Genomic DNA, 22123 nt, shown 5'->3' on the forward strand with positions numbered 1-22123 from the left:
TAGGGCTATAGGGCTATAACTTAGTGGCAGAGCACTTTCCTATCACATGTGAGGTACTGGGTTCAATCCTCAGCACCACCTAAAAGTAAATAAAGAGACACTTTAGATTTGCTTTCTCCACAGTGTTTGGCAGTTTAGAGGATGTGGATGTTTCCAGCATCTTATCCTGGTACTTCGTAGCCTCACTCAGGTCCAGGTGTGAGGGTGAGTGCTGAGGCTGGGGTAGCCCTCACCTGGTCTTTTAAGTCAAACCTGGAGTTGAGCTGTGGTTTTTAAATTAAGACTTCTTCCCAGTTAAAATTTCTCAGGGTTGTTTTCTAGCATCAGCAAATGCTACCATTGACTCTATTAATATACTTTTGCTTTGCAATTGATTTTATTTATTTTTTTTAAACTGGGAATTGAACTCGGGAGTGCTTTAGCACTAAACTATATTCCTAGTTCGTTTTTATTTTGAGGATTTGATATAGGGCCTCTCCAAACTGCTGAGACTGGCCTTGAACTTGCAGTCCTCCAGTCTCTCAGCCTCCTGAGTTGGTGGAATTTCAGGCACATGCCACCACTCCTGGCTTACAACTGATTTTTAATGAAAAACTGTAGTTTTAGAGCATGCTATTTATTCTTTTGAATTTTTAAGGTTTTTATGTCATTTATCATCCTTGGATGAAATTCAAGCCTTAGAAGACCTCCACCAAATATATACTTTTGAAGTATTAATTTGGACAGTAATTAAAGGGGTTTAATCTTAGAACTAAAAATGTTGGTTCAAAATATATGGGTCCAACATTAAATGTGGATCCAGTTCATCCTATCAGCCTTTTCGTCTAAAAAGTTATTTCTGTGTAAAGAAAACTCACAGAATCTTGTACTAGAAGGCTGTACAAATATGAAACTAGACATTAGTTCTGTTTTCATGAAGTGAACCTTGAAGCACTGGACCTCCTGGCTGCAGGGAACACAGTGTCAGTCCTTTGCATGGGGTGGTCCACCTGCTCTTTGGTTGGTTCCTGAGCACCTACAATGTGCCAGGGGCTGTTTGAAGTGCTGTCAACACAGCAGAGCTCCGTAGCCCTGTGGGGCTTACATTGGGCCTTGGAGATGCCACTGTGGGCCCAGAAGTGACCCTACCATGAGACAGTTGAATTGCTTACATGTGCCAGACACCTTGCTAGGTTTGGGGGGCCCCAAGTCATGACAGCAGGCACCACTAGTGCAAATCCCATGTTCATGTCCTGGTTTGCTTCACCAATCATTGACCCTGTAAAGTAAGTAACACCTACTTCCACATGAGGAAACTGTCTTATATATGTTAAGTGATTATTTAAGATACACAACTGGAAACAGGAGCAATAGCCAGGCACAGTGGTACATGCCTGTAATCCCAACAACTCAGGAGACTGAGGCAGGAGGATCACAAGTTCCAGGCCAGCCTCAGCAACTTAGCATGGCCCTAAGAAATTTATCCAGATCCTGTCTTTAAAAAACTTTTTTTTTTTTTAATGATCAAATTCACCCTGTCCCTGTAAGTTACTGTGTCATCTAAGCTTCTAAAGCAATTCTTGGAACTGCCAGCCTTGTGCTTAAAATATTTTCAGTTAAATACTATATTTCAAGCTAACACCTTGGGAGCCTCCTTCAGTTCCTCCCTTGAGTCCCCTGCCCAGCCCCACCACCCCCACCCCCACCCCACACAGAGATCCCAAGGGCCAGTCCTGGGTGATGTGATTTGTGTTCCATCCACTTGCATCCCCTCCACACGGTTACCCCGAAGCCAAAGCCATGGTCTCCAACAAACTGTGTTGCTATTTTTTAGAACTCTTCACAAATAATTGTGCCATATCCACACTTCCCTCCTTTTAAAGCCAGACATGATCTTGCCCCATGCATTCCCATCTGTTGCCCTGACTGGCCCAGAAACTGGTGTGGCTCCTTCCCTGAAGCAGGGGGCTCTTGGCCCTGCAACCCCAGCACTTGCTCTTCCCTCTGCCTGGGGACAGCCTTCCTGGGGCTTGGATTCCTCCATATCATCGTGTCCCAGGGCCTTCCAAGCTCCCCTGAAGAGCACTTTTCTGTGAATCTGAACCTGTATTTTATCCCAGGGGACAGTGTGCAGCATAACTTGATCATCATCTGAGTCCTTGTGTCTGTTGTGTGTTACTAGGCCATACAGCAGGAACAGCAACTATCCCAGACCCCTCTGTTCCAAACTCCTCCCTGCTCAGGGCTAGGAAGTTTACACTGTAACATTTTAAGTCTCTTGTCTCTTTTACTCTGTTTCTGTAGTTCTTAGTGGTCCCCCCTGGGAATTAACATTAATTTGCAACTCTAGTTCAGAGGAATACCAGCTTGACTCCAATCATATAGGAAAGTTCAGCTATTTCCCCCCTGGGTCATTTGTGCTGCTTTGTCATATAGATGGCATAGGTTGTGTGCCCATCAATAGATGGGTAATTGCTCTATAAAGTTGCCTTTTAAATAGAAGAAAAAAAAACGTTGCAATTCATTACCTTTGTGGGTGCCCCTTGTTTCTCAGGTGGAGTCCAGGTACTATCTAGTGTCTCTTGGTTTGAGCCTACACGATTCCTTGAGTTGGGGAGAGAAGTGTGCTTGGGGGGATTCCCTTCCTGGTGGTTTGTCTGGGAGTGTCTTCATTTCTTCATTTTTCAAGGATAATCTTTTTGGTATAAACATCTTGGTAGACTGTCACTTTTTTTTTGCCATCCTTCTTGACACTCCCAGACTTCAGGATTCTGAGGAAGCTGGGTTTGGGGACAGTTTCTGCCAGGTTCTCACTGTGTTCTGAGGTCCCTGTGCACTGTTTCTGATTGCCCCACCCTATAGGGTAAATAGGAATTTTCCCTAGCCTTGCTTCTGGACAGGTTTTTGTGGATTTGAACTGCATCTGCTGCACTGGAAAGCCCCTACTGTTTGCAGGGTGCGTGGTGATGCCATTGACCTTGAGTTACATGTTGGTCCTCTCTTATGCCTCCTAAGAAGGAAGGGCCAACTTACCTGGTGCCCTCAGGCTCAGTTCACAACTTAAGCTGGTGATCAGGAAGCCATTCAGATGACCCAGAACATGCTGCAGCTTTTCTACATTACTATCTAGTAACAATCCCAAGAAAAGAGCTGTGTTGCACGTGGGAGATTTGTGTGCTGCTGCCTCCATGCCCACTTGCCACGCCTAGAGCCACGTGATACTTGAGGAACCTCCAGAAGGAGCTTGTGCAGGCAGCTCTGTCTGGCCAGGTCTGTGTATACACGGAGAGGAGCCCCTGAGGCCACCTGGCTGTCTGGAGGCCTTCCGAAGCATTCCCCTGGAAATTCCAGAGCTGCTCAGCACCTTCCCATCCTCCAAGAGGGCACAGTTTTAACATGAAGCAAAATGGCCATCCTTGCCAATCCCTCCTCAGGAAGCTAAAGCAAAGGATTGCAAGTTCAAGGTCACCCTCAGCATCTTAGCAAGACCCTGTGAAAATATTTTAAAAGGACTGGGGATGTAGCTCAGTGGTAGAGTGACCCTGTGTTCAATTCTCAATGCTACTAAATAAATAGGGCCAGCTTTATACTATTGTTCCTCAACTTTGAGAAGATCCTGATATGACCTGATATGTGGAAATCAAACTGAGAAGAATCCAAGGTCTCGCTCAACATCTTGGTTTCCAGAGAAGTCACCTAAAGCTGCTCTCAAGGGGCAACGGGTAAGGTCTTCCCCTTGCACCACATACTATGCTACATTTGAACACAGGCCATGAGCCTGACCCCCGGCACCCTCAGGGAACCTCAGTTAAACAGCATTGGACTGAAACACAGAACACCCCAGGTCTGGCCCTACTCTGTTACTGACTGTGTCTTTGGGCAGCTCCCTTGAACTCTGGTCTTCTCTATTCATGAAACCATCCTGGGTGGGGTGGGGTGGGGTGGTGGTGTGATGGCCAGAAGTCTGCAAACATGGGTGCTCCCAGAGCTCTATAGGAACACAGTGTCACAGTCTTGAGGAGGACCACGTTGACCTCCACCACCATCCTGAGGTCTGTCCTGGAGCTGCCTGGGTGTCTTCAACAGCAGCCAGCATTGTGGGTAACTGGAATTCCTGCAGAGCTGCCTCTCATTCCCACCCACCCCCACCCCCGGGCTCTACATCCAAAAAGGCAATGTTAAGAGCCACAGTGACCTCTTCCAGCAAGCTTACCAGATCTGAGAAAAAATATCTCATTCTAGCCTGACCCAAGGCATCAAGAACTTGGGACTCTCCTGTCCTGATGGGAGAAGCAGGCCTGCCGTGTGCACGCACCAGTGTTTGCTGGCTGGGCCCTGGAGTTCAGCACCACACCTGCTCAGCTTAACACAGCTGCAGCACAATGGAGTGTGTCACCTCAAGGAGGCTGACAACTCGAAAAAGTGGCAGGACCTCAGCTATTCACTGAAGTGGGAGTCACATGGGAGATGACACCAAAGGCTCCGCATCTGCTACCACCTAGGAGAGGTATGTATGTATGTATGTATGTATGTACGTACGTATATATGTACGTACTGATTGATTCAGGGACTGAATCCAGGGGCGCTTAACCCCTAAGCCACATCCTCAGACCTTTTTTATATTTTATTTTGAGACAGGGTCTTGCTAAATTGCTTAGTGCCTCCCTAAGTTGCTAAGGCTGGCTTTGAACTCTTGATCCTCCTGCCTTAGCCTCCTGAGCTGCTGGGATTACAGGTGTGCACCACCATGCCTGGCTTGGTTTCTTTCTTCTTTCTTTCTTTTTTTTATGTATTTATTTACTCTAATTTGTCATACATGACAGCAGAATTTACTTCAATTCATAATACACAAATACAGCACAATTTTTCATGTCTGGTTGTTCACAAAGACACATCTGTGTCTTCATACATGTACTTAGGGTAATGATGTCCATCTCATTCCACCATCTTTCCTACCCCCATGCCCCCTCCCTTTCCCTCCCTCCCCTTTGCCCTATCTAAAGTTCCTCCATTCCTTCATGTCCTTCCCCCATCCCCTTGGTTTATTTCTTAAGAGACAGGATCTCACCATGTTGCCCTGGCTGGCCTTCAACTCAAATGATCCTCCTGCTTCAGCCTTCTCAGTAGCAGGGAGTACAGGCACAGCTACCTGGCCCAACTCTATGCTTTTTAAGATATGTAATTTCACAAAAACTATCACAGATTCTAGAAATATTGTGACCTCAGTGATCAAGACCTTTCACCCAGTTCTTCCAGCTGCCCAAAAAAGGCCCAGGTGGCGCTGTGTCTCTTGGAACAAAACCTGCGCAGTTCCCTGTTCCAGCAGGGAGAGGCCCTGTGCGTGGCCAGCATCCTGAGGATTTGCTTTATCATTTTACCCCCTCTTGTCCTCATCAGTGTCAGACTAGTGAGGAATTCCAAAACATGGACAGTGATCTACGGCTTTGTGTGTGTCACGGCTGGTGAGGCAGATGTGTCTTGAACTTTACCCTAAAAGGCTGAAGTAGGACAGCCTGCCGCTGACAGCTGGAGCAGCTGGAAAGGTCACATTCTTCCGCACTGATGGCATCTTCATTACACGTGGCAGATTCTTTAGAGGCACAGCCCTCTCTGTGCTTAACCAGAGCAGTGTGTAAAGCTAAAATGATGGTCACTGCTAGGAATCAGGCTGCCACCACCCCTTGACTCCCTGGAGCACCTGTTTTGGTGATCCCCAATGTTGGCGTGTATGTCACCTTCAGGGCTTATTAGGCAGATGCGCCTCATCCGAAGTCTCAGATCTGGCAGACCCAAGGGGAGTTCGAGACCTTTGCCTTCCTCGCAGTTCCCCGGCTGTGGCAGCTGCAATGAGCTCAAGGACCACTGACTTGGAAATAATGAGATAGAATTCTTAGAATAACATTCTAATAAGAATTCACAGGTGGGAATCTTAGATTACAGGATTTGAAAGTGTAGTATAGAGTGTAGCCAGGAACATGGCACACGCTTGTGATCCTCTGGATTCAGGAGGCTGAGGCAGGAGGATCATAAATTCAAGCCTGCCTGGGTAATTTAATGAGACTTTGTCTCAAAGTGAAAAATAAAGTAAAAGGGTCCAGGGATATAGCTCCATGGTAAAACACCCCTGGGTTCGATCCTAAGTACCAAGAAAAAGCATATTAGGGTGATCAACCACCCTGTGCAAGTGTAGCAGGTTGAATTCAATTTAATCCTTAATACCTGGTTTCCTATACTATTTGACCGTATTTGAAAATCAGATCTTTACTAATGAAAAGTTAAGATGAGTACATACAGGATGAGGGTGAGCCCAGTCCAGTGACTAGTATCTTTGGAGGAAAAACAAATTTAGAGCCAGGTGCAGTGGCAGGAGCTTATAATCCCAGCTGCTCAGGAGAAAGGGCAGGATTGAGTTTGAGCCCAGCCTGACTAATTTATTGAGACTTTGTTTCAAAATATGAAAAGGGCTGGGAATGGGTGAGATAGTGTTGATCTGTAATCCAAGCAATTTGGGGCTGCAGCAGGATTCAAGTTCAAGGTCAGCTTGGGAAAGTTAGTAAAATCCTACCTCAAAATAAAAAGGGTTAAGGATGTAGCTCAGTAGTAAAGCACTCCTGGTGAAAGGGTAAAGTTTCTAAGCTGGAAAGCTTGAATTAAAATGTAAAAGATTAGGTATTATTAAGTTCCTCTGTTACACCCAGATTCCTGAGATAGTTAAAACAGTTTGTCACAGGGCCCGAACCAATCAGTTTGAAAGTGTATCCCGCTTAGGAGTGACCAATCACCTCCGCAGACCTGTTCCGGCCAATGAATGTGCCAATCACGTCTCAGAGTTGTTCAATTTTCCCGCGCCTCATGATGATTTGTTCTGATGTATGCAAAGCCCAGGGCCCTCTCCAGAAAGTATACTTAAGCTCTGCTTGATCTCTGCTCTGGGCTCTGGGCTGCTCTCCCTTCTTGAGTGAGCACGGAGCCCCAGCGGCGCTGGAATGGATCCCCAATAAATCCCCTTTTGCCAATTGCATGGAGTCAGTCTCTTGTGTGGTCTCTTTCTCCAATGCTCCGCCGGACCCTTACACTGGATTGAATTCCCAGTACCAAAAAGAAAAAAAAAAAAAAAGTTTGTGGTGAGTGCCCGGGATATAGCTCAGTGGCAGAGTGCTTGCTCAGCACATGCAAGGCCCTGGGTTCTATCCCCTCTCCCCAAAAACAATAATGATAATAAGATAAAAGAAAGAATAAATTTGGACACAAAAAGACAGATACCCAACCCGGGAAAGCTGCTTGAAAATGGAAGCAGAGGTTGGAGAGATACCTCCACATGCCAGGACTTGCCAAAGGTCACCAGAACACCAAAAACTGGGAGAGAAGCCTGGTCAGATTCTTCTCTGAGCCATCAAAAGAAGCCAAAACCAGCTGCCTGCCGCCTGTCCCACGGGCTCCCTGCACGGCTCCTGCTGTACCAGGGGTTCGGTTCTCTCCCTCTTCACTCTCCCCCTAGTCTCCTTCTCTGGTTTCCCAGATTCTGGGGTGGAGAGAGAGAGATCTGAAAATGGGGCTCCCCAGGGGCAGGAAGAAACCCAACATTGAGAGGCAACTGTTCTACCTGGTTCTCTGGGTGCCAATCATCCTTACAGAGGCAGCAAGTGACAGAGGATAACGTGCCCAGAGAAGGAGACTAGGTCAGGCTTCGGAGGGGCGCACGTAGGGCGTGTTCACCCGGGCGCCGCCCGCCGCAGGCTGCCCCAGCCCTCAGGCCGGGAGAAGACTAGAACTCATCTCCCAAAGCCCGCTCCAAAGGTGGGCGCCCCGAGCGGGGCCGGGCGGGGGGGGCACTCAGAGCCGGTGGCCGTCCCATCTGCAGGGCACACACTGGCTCAGAGGTGCTTTCTCCCTGTGCAGAGGTCCAGCCCCGCCTCGGGCAGCGCGCCTGCGTGTGCTCACCGCCGTCCATTTGTTCCTCGATAACCTCCCGGGAGCCCCAGAAGGGACCCTCCCGGGCGGAGGCAGCGAGGCGACACTGCAAGGCGGAAGGCTGGAGGCCGGGAGGTGGGGAGCCTGGGAGCTTGCGCCGGGGCAGCGGCAGCAGCCCGAGCGGGCGGTGTGGCCTGCAGGGAGGGGGGGCTTCACCCGCCTTTCCCACCCGCACACCACCCGGGGCTTCCCTCCCTCTCCTTCACCTCGGCGAGCTCCAGGATCAAGCCGGGCCAGTGGTTGCTGCTGGGCTGGGTGGGGGGTCCCCAGGTCGCTGGTGTCTGCCCTGGCCAGGAGCCGCAGCGCTCCGTGGGACCAAGCCTCCAAGCCTCGGCGCCCTTGGCCCTGGCCAGAGCGCACAGCACTGGGGGCCAGGTCACCCAGCCCTTGGAGCCTGGTCAAGAGTTTGGACTTAACCCATGTCCGTGCAGGGAGGTGCCCAGGCACAGCACCTCAGGAGGTTCTCATGCTCCGGATGCTGTGGCCTTGGTACCCTGCTTTCCCGCTGGCAGGAGAAGCCGCCCAGAGGTTTCAGGCAGGAAGGTGGCCCGGCCAGATTTTGTTTTCTGGAGACTGAGCGGCATCCTCAGCCATTTTACTTTTTTATCATGACTCGCTATATTGCTCAGGCTGGCCTCAAATCTGCCAGGGTCTAGGTCTCCTACTTCAGCCGCCTCTCCATTCCCTGGGATTCCAGTGCTGGTCAAGATTTTAAGGGTTTTTGTTGTTGTTGTTTCTGTTTTTGAACACATTTTTTTTTTTTTAGTTTTATTGATTTTATTTTTGTAAATACAGAACAGCAGAATGTATCACAATTCTTATTACACATATAGAGTACAGTTTTTCCTATCTTTGTATATACAGTATGTTCATGCCAATTCATGCCTTTATACATGTACTTTGTTTGGGTTTTTTGCATTACAATTCTTATTACACATATATATTACAATTTTTCATATCTCTGAATATGTTGACACCCAATTGGAGTCTTCATATATGTACTTTGGATAATGATATCCATCACATTCCACCATCCTAGCTAATCCCCTGCCCCCTTCCTTTCCCTCCCACCCCTCTGCCCTATCTAGAATTCATCTAATCCTCCCATGCTCCCCCTCCCTACCCCACTATGAGTCAGCCTCCTTATATCAGAGAAAACATTTGTTTTGGGTGGATTGGCTAACTTCACTTAGCATTGTCTTCTCCAACACCATCCATTTACCTCTAAATGCCATGATTTTATTCTCTTTTAATGCTGAGTAAAATTTCATTGTGTATATATGCCACATTTTTTTATCCATTTCCACTGAAGGGCATCTAGGTTGGCTCCACAGTTTAGCTATTGTGAATTGTGCTGCTATAAACATTGATGTGGCTAAAACAGGTTTTTCCAATTAGGGGGAGGCACCCAGCATCCCCAACTTTTTGTGAAGTTTTATTTCTTAACCTGAAAGGCAGATTGACTGCTGTTGATCTTTTGTCTGCCTGAAATAATTCATAATTTTGTAAGAGAGAAGAAAGGAGAGAACACTCTGCAGGGAGAGGGGCAGGGACTAGGGTGGCCAGGAACAGATGTCCGTTTTAGAGAAATCCACTCAGGGGTTCTGCCAAGGTAATACACACAAAAAGAATGGACTACACATATGATCTACCCAGATTGAGTCAGGAGGATATAGACAACCTAAACAGACCAATATCAATTGAGGAAATAGAAGAAGCCATCAAAAGACTACCAACTAAGAAAAGCCCAGGACAGGATGGGTATACAGCAGAGTTTTACAAAACCTTTAAAGAAGAACTAATGCCAATACTTTTCAAGCTATTCCAGGAAATAGAAAAAGAGGGAGAACTTCCAAATTCATTCTACGAGGCCAACATCACCCTGATTCCTAAACCAGACAAAGATACTTCAAAGAAAGAAAACTACAGACCAATATCTCTAATGAATCTAGATGCAAAAATCCTCAATAAAATTCTGGCGAATCGGATACAAAAACATATCAAAAAAATTGTGCACCATGATCAAGTAGGATTCATGCTTGGGATGCAAGGCTGGTTCAATATACGGAAATCAATAAATGTTATTCACCACATCAATAGACTTAAAGATAAGAACCATATGATCATCTCAATAGATGCAGAAAAAGCATTCGACAAAGTACAGCGTCCCTTTATGTTCAAAACTCTAGAAAAACTAGGGATAACAGGAACATACCTCAATATTGTAAAAGCTATCTATGCTAAGCCTCAGGCTAGCATCATTCTGAACAGAGAAAAATTGAAGGCATTCCCTCTAAAATCTGGAACAAGACAGGGATGCCCTCTCTCACCACTTCTGTTCAACATAGTTCTTGAAACACTGTCCAGAGCAATTAGACGAAAGAAATTAAAGGCATAAAAATAGGAAAAGAAGAACTTAAATTATCACTATTTGCAGATGACATGATTCTATACCTAGCAGACCCAAAAGGGTCTACAAAGAAACTATGAGAGCTAATAAGTGAATTCAGCAAAGTGGCAGGATATAAAATCAACACGCATAAATCAAAGGCATTCCTGTATATCAGTGACAAATCCTCTGAAATGGAAATGAGGACAACAACTCCATTCACAATATCCTCAAAAAAAATAAAATACTTGGGAATCAACCTAACAAAAGAGGTGAAAGACTTGAACCCTAAAGAGAGAAATAGAAGATCTTAGAAGATGGAAAAATATACCCTGTTCATGGATAGGCAGAACTAACATCATCAAAATGGCGATATTACCAAAAGTTCTCTATAGGTTTAATGCAATGCCAATCAAAATCCCAACTGCATTTCTTGTAGAAATAGATAAAGCAATCATGAAATTCATATGGAAAAATAAAAGACCCAGAATAGCAAAAACAATGCTAAGCAGGAAGTGTGAATCAGGCGGTATAGCGATACCAGACTTCAAACTATACTACAGAGCAATAGTAACAAAAACAGCATGGTACTGCTACCAAAACAGGCGGGTGGACCAATGGTACAGAATAGAGGACACAGAGACTAATCCACAAAGTTACAACTATCTTATATTTGATAAAGGGGCTAAAAGCATGCAATGGAGGAAGGATAGCATCTTCAACAAATGGTGCTGGGAAAGCTGGAAATCCATATGCAACAAAATGAAACTGAATCCCTTTCTCTCACCATGCACAAAAGTTAACTCAAAATGGATCAAGGAGCTTGATATCAAATCAGAGACACGGCATCTGATAGAAGAAAAAGTTGGCTACGATCTACATACTGTGGGGTCGGGCACCAAATTCCTCAATAGGACACCCATAGCACAAGAGTTAATAACTAGAACCAACAAATGGGACTTACTCAAACTAAAAAGTTTTTTTCTCAGCAAAAGAAACAATAAGAGAGGTAAATAGGGAGCCTACATCCTGGGAACAAATCTTTACTCCTCACACTTCAGATAGAGCCCTAATATCCAAAGTATACAAAGAACTCAAAAAATTAAACAATAAGAAAACAAATAACCCAATCAACAAATGGGCCAAGGACCTGAACAGACACTTCTCAGAGGAGGACATACAATCAATCAACAAGTACATGAAAAAATGCTCACCATCTCTAGCAGTCAGAGAAATGCAAATCAAAACCACCCTAAGATACCATCTCACTCCAGTAAGATTGGCAGCCATTATGAAGTCAAACAACAACAAGTGCTGGCGAGGATGTGGGGAAAAGGGCACTCTTGTTCATTGCTGGTGGGACTGCAAATTGGTGCAGCCAATTTGGAAAGCAGTATGGAGATTTCTTGGAAAGCTGGGAATGGAACCACCATTTGACCCAGCTATTCCCCTTCTCGGTCTATTCCCTAAAGACCTAAAAAGAGCATACTACAGGGACACTGCTACATTGATGTTCATAGCAGCACAATTCATGATAGCAAGACTGTGGAACCAACCTAATGCCCTTCAATAGACGAATGGATTAAAAAAATGTGGCATTTATACACAATGGAGTATTACTCTGCATTAAAAAATGACAAAAACATAGATTTGCAGGGAAATGGATGGCATTAGAGCAGATTATGCTAAGTGAAGCTAGCCAATCCCTAAAAAACAAATGCCAAATGTCTTCTTTGATATAAGTAGAGTAACTAAGAACAGAGTAGGGAGGAAGAGCATGAGAAGAAGATTAACATTAAACAGGGATGAGAGGTGGGAGGGAAAGGTAGAGAGAAGGGAAATTGCATGGAAATAGAAGGAGACCCTCAGGGTTATACAAAATTATATACAAGAGGAAGTGAGGGGAAAGAGAAAAAAAACAAGGGGGAGAAATGAATTACAGTAGATGGGGTAGAGAGAGAAGAGGGGAGGAGAGGGGAGGGGAGGGGGATAGTAGAGGATAGGAAAGGCAGCAGAATACAAAGACACTAGTATGGCAATATGTAAATCAGTGGATGTGTAACTGATGTGATTCTGCAATCTGTATACGGGGTAAAAATGGGAGTTCATAACCCACTTGAATCAAAATGTGAAATATGATATATCAAGAACTATGTAATGTTTTGAACAACCAACAATAAAATTTTTTTAAAAAAATGGACTACAGGTTAACACACGGAACAGACCGACACCTGTTACTAACACATGCATTGAAGGAGTAGGTGGGTTAACCCATCAGAGAATACACAAAGAAGAAGAACAATTTATAAAGGAGCAAATCCAAATGGACAACATATACATGGACAGATGTACAGCAGCTGGACCTCCCTCCCCCAGCCCCAAAAGTGGTCTGGAGGTGGCAGGGCCCTTTTACATGCTGCTGTGACATCTGATGGCTGAGGCTGTTTCACTGTCAAGTGCGTACCACCAAAGGGCCTTCGGAACTTGGTGGTGCTTCCTGTGTCAGAACGCCAGGGGACTGGCAGATCTGCAAGGGGCAGGACCTGGGACGCTGGACACCCCTCAACCTCCAGGCCCAAGTAAAAGTCTCAGGAATCTGCTTTTAATAACAGCAGCCTCCCATCCCTGTTTCAATTCCTGTGTCACATTCAGTAGAGCCTCATTGAAGCACCTTGAGGAGCTGAGTGGGGGCACATGCCTGCAACCCCAGAGCCTCGGGAGCTGGAGGCAGGAGAATCAGAGTACCACCAGTTCAAGGCCATCCTGGGCAGTTTAGCGAGACCCTGTTTCAAAATTTTTTGAAGGGGGATCTTTCTTTTTTTTTCTTTTCTTTCTTTCTTTCTTTCTTTTTTTTTTTTTTTTTAAGGCTGTGGGATGTAGTTCAGTGCCAAAGCAACCCTAAGTTCAATCCCCTGTAGGAAAAAAGAAAAAAAAAAACTGTATCTAAAGGGAGAATGCTGGATGTCTCACAACATGGACTTGACCATGTTCCCTAGAAAAGAAGCACACAGCATTTTTGCATTGTTTAAATACACATCGAAGAGTCTGCACTTTTCATTTTTTTGGTTTTGGTTTTGGTACTGGATATTGAACCCAGGAATGCTTTACCACTGAGCAACATCCCCAGCCTTTTTTACTTTTTATTTTGGGTTTTGCTAAGTTGCTTAGGGCCTTGCTAGGTTGCTGAGGCTCGATTTGCACTTGCAATCCTCATGCCTTAGCCTCTCAAATCAATGGGTTTACAGGCCTGAGCCAGGGTACCTGGCAAGAGTTTGCCATTTTCTAAACAAGCAGATAGAATATTTTACTTAGTTTTCTAGGAAACTTTACCAAGAATTGTTCATTTATCATTTCAGAAAATCTTGTTACTAATAACAACAAAAAACAAATTGCAAGCCAGGTGCAGTAGTGCAGCCTGTAATCCCAGCTACTGGGAAGGCTGAGGCAGGAGGATCTCAAGTTTGAAGGCAGCCTTGGCAACACAGCAAGAACCTGTCTTGAAATTAAAAAAAGAAAAAATGCATTCTGGGGATTTAACCCAGGGGCCCTCTACCACATATATATATTCCCAGTCCTCTTTAATTTTTTATTTTCATTTATTTTTTATTGATTTTATTTTTTAAATGCACAACAGCAGAATACATTACAATTCTTATTACACATATAGAGCACAATTTTTCATATCTTTGTATAAAGTATATTCATGCCAATTCATGTCTTTATACATATACTTTTTTGCATTGCAATTCTTATTTCACATATATACCACAATTTTTCATATCTCTGTTTGTATATAAAGTAGGTTGACACCCAATTCATGTCTTCATATATGTACTTTGGATAATGATATCTATCACATTCCACCATCCTTGCTAATCCCCTGCCTCCTCCCTTTCCCTCCTTCCCCTCTTTCCTATCTAGAATTCATCTATTTGTTCCATGTATCCCTCTCTACCCCATTATGAATCAGCCTCCTTATATCAGAGAAAACATTTGTTTTGGGGGGATTGGCTAACTTCACTTAGCATTATCTTCTCCAACACCATCCATTTACCTGCAAATGCCATGATTTTATTCTCTTTTATTGCTGAGTAAAATTCCATTGTGTATATATCCCACATTTTTTTTATCCATTCATCCACTGAAGGGCATCTAGGTTGGCTCCACAGTTTAGCTATTGTGAATTCTGCTGCTATAAACAATGATGTGGCTGTGTCCCTGTAGTATATGCTGTTTTTCAGTCCTTTGGGTATAGTCCAAGAAGAGGGATAGCTGGGTCAAATGGTGGCTCCATTCCCAGATTTCCAAGGAATCTCCATACTGCTTTCCATATTGGCTGCACCAATTTGCAGCCCCACCAGCAGTGTATGAGTGTGCCTTTTCCCCACATCCTCACCAACACTTATTGTTGTTTGTCCTCATAATGGCTGCCATTCTGACTGGAGTGAGATGATATCTTAGGGTAGTTTTGATTTGCATTTCTCTGATTGCTAGAGATGATGAGCATTTTTTCATGTGTTTGTTGATTGATTGTGTATCCTCTTCTAAGGAGTATCTGTTCAGGTCCTTGGCCCATTTGTTGATTGGGTTATTTGTTTTTTTTTTTTTTTTTTTTTTTTGGTGTTTAGCTTTTTGAGTTCTTTATATACCCTAGAGATTAGTTGTATATCTGATGTGTGAGGGGTAAAGATTTGTTCCCAGAATGTAGGCTCTCTGTTCACCCCAGAGATTGTTTCTTTTACTGAGAAAAAAACTTTTTAGTTTGATTCCATCCCATTTATTGACTCTTGGTTTTAATTTTTGTGCTATAGAAGTCTTATTAAGGTAGTTAGGGCCTAATTTCACATGATGAAGATTATGGCCTACTTTTTCTTCTATTAGACGCAGAATCTCTGGTTTAATTCCTAGGTCTTTGATCCATTTTGAGTTAAGTTTTGTGTATGATGAGAGACAGGGGTTTAATTTTATTTTGTTGCATATGGATTTCCAGTTTTCCCATCATCATTTGTTGAAAATGCTATCTTTACTCCAGTGCATGTTTTTGGCACCTTTGTCTAATATAAGATAATTATAATCTTATGGGTTAGTCTCTGTATCCTCTATTCTGTACCATTGGTCTACTGGTCTGATTTGATGCCAATACCATGCTGTTTTTGTTACTATTGCTCTGTAGTACAGTTTAAGGTCTGGTATAGCTATGCCACCTGCTTCACTCTTCCTGCTAAGGATTGCTTTAGCTATTCTGGGTCTCTTATTTTTCCAGATGAATTTCATGATTGTTTTTTCTATTTCTATGAGGAATACCATTGGGATTTTGATCAGAATTGCATTAAATCTGTATAGTGCTTTTGGTAGTATGGTCATTTTGGTAATATTAATTCTGCCTATCCAAGAGGAAGGTAGATCTTCCCATCTTCTAAGGTCTTCTTTGATTTCTTTTTTAGGGTTCTGAAGTTTTCATTGCATAGATATTTCACCTCTTTCATTAAGTTGATTCCCGAGTGTCTTTTTTTTTTTTTTTTTTTTGAGGATATTGTGGATGGGGCAGTTTTCCTCATTTCCTTCTCAGAGGATTTGTCACTGATATACAGAAATGCCTTTGATTTATGGGTGTTGATTTTATACCCTGCTACTTTACTGAATTCATTTACTAGTTCTAGAAGTTTTCTGGTGGAGTTTTTTGGGTCTTCTAGGTATAGATTCATATCATCAGCAAATAGTGCTAATTTAAGTTCTTCTTTTCCTATACATGCCCTTTGATTTCTTTTGTCTGTCTAATTGCTCTGGCCAGTGTTTCAAGAACTATGTTGAGTAGATGTGGTGAAAGAGGGTATTCCTGTCTTGTTCCAGTTTTTAGAGGGAATGCCTTCAATTTTTCTCCATTTAGAATGATGTTGGCCTGAGGCTTAGCATAGATAGCTTTTATGACATTGAGATATGTTCCTGTAATCCCTAGTTTTTCTAGTGGTGCTTTATTTTGTCAAATGATTTTTCTGCAACTATTGAGATGATCGTATGATTCTTATCTTTAAGTCTATTGCTGTGATGAATTATATTTATTGATTTCCACATGTTGAACCAAACTTGCATCCCTGGGATGAGTCCCACATGATCATGGTGCACAATCTTTTTGATATATTTTTGTATTCCATTTGCCAGAATTTTAGCATCTGTGTTCATTAGAGATATTGGTCTGAAGTTTTCTTTCTTTGATGTGTCTTTGCCTGGTTTTGGGATCAGGGTGATATTGGCCTCATAGAATGAGTTTGGAATTACTGTCTCTTTTTCTATTTCCTGAAATAAATTTAAGAGTATTGGTATTAGTTCTTCTTTAAAGGTCTGTAGAACTCGACCGTGTATCCATCCTTGGGCTTTTCTTGGTTGGTAAGCTTTTGATGGCTTCTTCTATTTCCTCACTTGATATTGGTCTGTTTAAGTTGTGTATATCTTCCTGACTCAATCTGGGCAAATCATATAACTTAAGAAATTTGTCTTAAGAAATGTGTGCCTTCAATGTCTTCTATTTTATCGGAGTATAAGATTTCAGAATGATTTCTAATTATCTCCTGTATTTCTGTAGTGTCTGTTGTAATTTTGCCTTTTTCATCACGTATGCTGGCAATTTGAGTTCTCTCTCTCCTTCTCTTTGTTAGCATGGCTAAGGGTCTGTCAATTTTATTCATTTTTTCAAAGAACCAACTTTTAGTTTTGTCAATTTTTTAAATTTTTATTATTTATTTTTAGTCATATATTACAGTAGAATGCATTTTGACATATAATACACACATGGAATGTACATACATCAATCATATTGTCTATTCCATTGTGCTGCCCTTCCTATCCTCCCTACTCCTCCCCTCCTCTCCCCTCCTTTCTCTCTATCCAATCTAATGTGACACACTTTTTTTTCCTTGTCAATTTTTTTTAATATTTATTTTTTAGGTGTAGATGGACACAACACAGTGCCTTTATTTTTATGTGGTGCTGAGGATCGAACCAGGGTCCCACCCGTGCTAGGCGAGCATTCTACTGCTGAGCCACAATCCCAGCCCCTGTTTTGTCAATCTTTTCCAATGTTTTCTTTGTTTTTATTTCATTGATTTCAGCTCTAATTTTAAATATTTCTTGCCTTCTACTGCTTTTGCTGATGGCTTGTTCTTCTTTTTCTAGGGCTTTAAGATGTAGTGTGAGGTCATTTATTTGTTGACTTTTTCTTCTTTTAAGGAATGAACTCCATGCAATGAATTTTCCTCTTAGTACTGCCTTCATAGTGTCCCAGAGATTTCCAAATGTTGTGTCTATGTTCTCATTTACCTCTAGGAATTTTTAAATCTGCTCATTGATATCTTCTGTGACCCATTGTTCATTCAGTAGCATATTGTTTAGTCTCCAGGTGACGGAGAAATTTTTATTTTGTCATTGATTTCCAATTTCATTCCATTATGATCTGATAAAATGCATGGTAGTATCTCTACTTTTTTGTATTTGCTAAGAGTTGCTTTGTGGCATAATATATGGTCTATTTTAGAGAAGGATCCGTGTGCTGCTGAGAAGAAAGTGTATCTGCTTTATGCAGGTTGAAATATTCTATATATGTCAGTTAAGTCTAAGTTATTGATTGTGTTATTGAGTTTTAAAGTTTCTTTATTCAGCTTTTGTTTGGAAGATCTATCCAGTGGTGACAGAGGTGTGTTAAAGTCACCCAAGATTATCATGTTGAGGTCAGTTTGACTCTTGAACTTGAAAAGAGTTTGTTTGATGAACATAGCTGCACCATTGTTTGAGGCATATATATTTATAATTGTTAAGTCTTGTTGGTGTATGGTTCCCTTGAGCAGTATGTAATGTCCATCTTTATTCCTTTTGATTAACTTTGGATTGAAGTCTACTTTATTTGATATGACTATGGACACCCCTGCTTGCTTCCACGTCCATGTGAGTGGTATGATTTTTCCCAACCTTTCACTTTCAGTCTGTGTATGTCTTTTTCTATCAGATGAGTCTCCTGGATGCAGCATATTGTTGGGACTTTTTAAAATCCAATCTGCTAGCCTCTGTCTTTTAATTGGTGAGTTTAAGCCATTAACGTTTAGGATTACTATTGAAACATGGTTTGTATTCCCAGCCATATTTGTTTATTTTCATTATTTAACTTGACTTGATTTTCTTCTTTGATTAGTTTTTCCTTTATGGTACTACCTCCCTCTGCTGATTTTCATTGCTGTTTTTCATTTCCTCTTCATGAAATATTTTACCAAGGATGTTTTGTACTGCCGGTTTTCTAGCTATAAATTCTTTTAACTTTTGTTTATCGTGGAAGGTTTTTATTTCATCTTCAAATCTAAAGCTTAGTTTTGCTGGATACAAGAATCTTGGTTGGCACCCATTATCTTTCAGAGCTTGATATATGTTGTTCCAGGATCTTCTAGCTTTCAGGTCTGTGTTGAAAAATCTGCCATTATCCTAATTGGTTTTCCCTTATAAGTAATCTGATTCCTTTCTCTTGTGGCTTTTAAAATTCTCTCCTTATTCTGTATGTTGGGCATTTTCATTATGATGTGCCTTGGTATGGATCTGTTGTGATTTTGTGCATTCGGCGTCCTGTAGGCTTCTTGAATTTGGATTTCCAATTCATTCTTCAAGTTTGGAAAGTTTTCTGATTGTTTCATTGAATAGATTGTTTAGTCCTTTGGTTTGGACCTCTGTACCTTCCTCTATCCCAATAACTCTTAAATTTGGTCTTTTTATGACCTCCCATATTTCTTGAATGTTCTGCTCCTGATTTCTTATCATTTTTGCTGTGTGGTCTATGTTCTTTTCAAGATGATTTATTTGATCTTCATTGTCCTATCTTCTAAGTGGTCTACTCTGTTAGTGATGCTTTCATTTGAGTTTTTAATTTGGTTTATTATTTCCTTCATATCAAGGATTTCTGTTTGTTTGGGGTTTTTTGTTTGTTTGTTTGTTTGTTTTATATAACCTCTGTTGGGAAAACATATAACGGCAGCAGTACCCCAGAGAAAAACCCCAACATGACCCTCTTTCTCCTCTTTGTTTCTTTCACTGGTGCGAAACATTCCCGTCAGTGCCAATGTTCAAATCCTGCTGGTGGGAAGCTTTAGCCCCAATAAGAATTAACTTCTTGGGCTCCAGAACTGACACATGGAAGAGCTTGCCAATAAACGGGCGACCTGTTATCTACCTCAGCCCTGCTACCTCTCCTTAGACCTATATAAACACACAGCCTTTGGTAACAAAGGGGAACCTCTCAGGTGATCTGTGTCGCGTGGTGTAGTGTGGTGCGGTGTCTTCCAGTCTTCCAACCTCTGTCTCCTTGTTGAGGTGATCTTTTGCTTCTTGGATTTGTTTACGTAGCTCATTGTTGAAGTGATCTTTCACTGCCTGTATTTGTTCTCTTATGTTTTCTTTAAGATCCCAAAACCTTTCACCATGTATATCCTGAAATCTTTCTGTCATTTTTTCTGCTGTAGTTACCAATGCTTCTAATGATGTGTTGTTTGATTTGTTTGTGGCTCTTTCTTCCCTGTCTTTTCACATTGCTCATGTGTCTTCCTTTCCAACTCTGTGGATCTAGTGTGTCATTGTTTTTACCCTATAGATTTGTAGTGCTCGTGTAGGGTTCCAAGATCTCACCTTTGTGGGGAAGGTCAGTCCTCTTTAATTTCATTTTAAACAGGATTTTACACGATTACTGAGACTGGCCTCACACCTGCCATCCTCCTGCCTTGACTTCTCTACTCCTAGTCATGTGCCAACCTGGCTTCAAAATTAAAAAAAAAAATGGAAAAGGACTGGTGATATAGTTCAGTGGTAAAGCACCCTTTGTTTTAATCCCAGTACCAGGAGTGGGTGGGGGCGGGGGGAATCCACAATTTTTTTTAAGGTAACCCAGGATTAAACCCAGGGGTGCTTAACCACTGAGCCACAATCCCAGCCCTCTTTTGTATTTTATTTAGAGACAGGATCTTGCTGAGTTACTTAGGGACTCACTCAGTTGCTGAGACTGGCTTTGAACTTGTGATCCTCCTGCCTCAGCCTCCCAAGCTGCTAGGATTGTAGGTGTGTGCCACTGTGCCCAGCTCCACACTTTTTTTAAACTTGTTGTAATTAGTTATCCATAACAGTAGAAAGCACTTTGACACAACATACGTAACTGGAGAATAACTTCTTATTCTTCTAGTTGTACAAGATGTAGAGTCACACTGGTTATGTAGTCACATATACATGTAGGGTAATAATGTCTGATTCATTCTACTATCCTTCCTACCCCCATACCCCTCCCCTCCATTCTTTCCCCTCTGACTAATCCAAAGTACCTATATTCTTCTCTAGCACCTCACCCCCACCCCCATCGTGAGTTAACATCCACATATCAGAGAAAATACTTGGCCTTTGTTTTTTGGGGATTGGCTTATTTCACTTAGCATATTTTCCAGCTCCATCCATTTACCAGCAAATGTCATCACTTCATTCTTCTTTAAGTCTGAATAATACTCCATTGTGTATATATACCACATTTCTTTATCCATTCCACACTTTTTTGTTCTGTCCCTTAGGTAATCCTGGAGCTCTTCTTTTGGGATCCTGTGAAGTCAGGCCCCCCTGACCCGGGACTCTGGTAATGGAATGATTTAACTCTAAAGGTGGCATTTGACGAGTCTGGCATTTACATATTATGTAGCTGTTTGCAGCAAGGGGTCTTACAGGGCATGGCAGAGCCTTCCTCTGGTGACCAACTTGTAATGGAAATTGTGGGAGAGACTTGAGTGTCTGCCCTTGGAATGGGGGGAGGACTTGAAATTGCTGAAATCTGATCCACCTGTTCATCTTTACCAATTCTTTGAGTCAAGTTTGTGGCGGGCATTTTTTTGTGTATGCTTTTCAGAAAATGCTTCAAATCACTGTTAATATTTTATATTCCATTCACATCACCTTCATGGTGATACAAAATCTGTGGGCTCTGTTATCAGAGTTCTGGGACAGACAGGGACCTGACATAAGGGAGTCCCTGCTGACCGGGTCTAGCTACTTGCCTCAAAATCCAAGCAGAAAAGCTGGTGGTAAAAAAGGATGGAAAAGAACTTATTCAGACCAGGTGAAGTGGCACCTGACTGTGATCCCAGTGGCTCTGGAGGTTGAGGCAGGAGGATCGCAAGTTCAAAGCCAGCTGCAGCAACTTAGGCCCTAAACAACTCAGCGAGACCCTGTCTCTAAATAAAATATAAAAAAGGGGCTGGGGATATGGCTCAGTGGTTAAGCACCCCTGGGTTTAATCCCCAGTGCAAAGAAAAGAAAGAAAGAAAGAAAGAAAGAAAGAAAGAAAGAAAGAAAGAAAGAAAGAAAGAAAGAAAAGAAATATTTATTCAGTATAGCCAGACTGGGAAGACTAGAATCCTCAGCCCTGTCTTTGGGGAGTATTGACAGAGCTCTGTTTTAATTTGGGAGAAATCAAAAGCAGGAGTTAAGAAATGCCCGTGATTAAGTAGTCTTGATCAAACTGTGGACTGGCTGGTCACCATATCAGGTCCAACTCTGAGAAATCCTCCCCTCCCCTTCCCTCCCCTCCCCATCTCCCTCCCTCCAAGTGCTGGGAATCAAACCCAGGGCCTTACTCAAGCCACAGATGAGCCCTGCCACTGACCCCCAGGCTGAGATGTTGCAATTTCTTAGCAGGTCACCCGTGAAGCCCATTGCATTCTGGCTTAAAGCTGACTTAATAATGACTGTTTTCTTTCTCTACCACTTTTCTAGATTGGCAGGAAA

This window comes from Urocitellus parryii, chromosome 3, assembly GCF_045843805.1.
Source record: "Urocitellus parryii isolate mUroPar1 chromosome 3, mUroPar1.hap1, whole genome shotgun sequence".
Classification (NCBI taxonomy): Eukaryota; Metazoa; Chordata; class Mammalia; order Rodentia; family Sciuridae; genus Urocitellus; species Urocitellus parryii.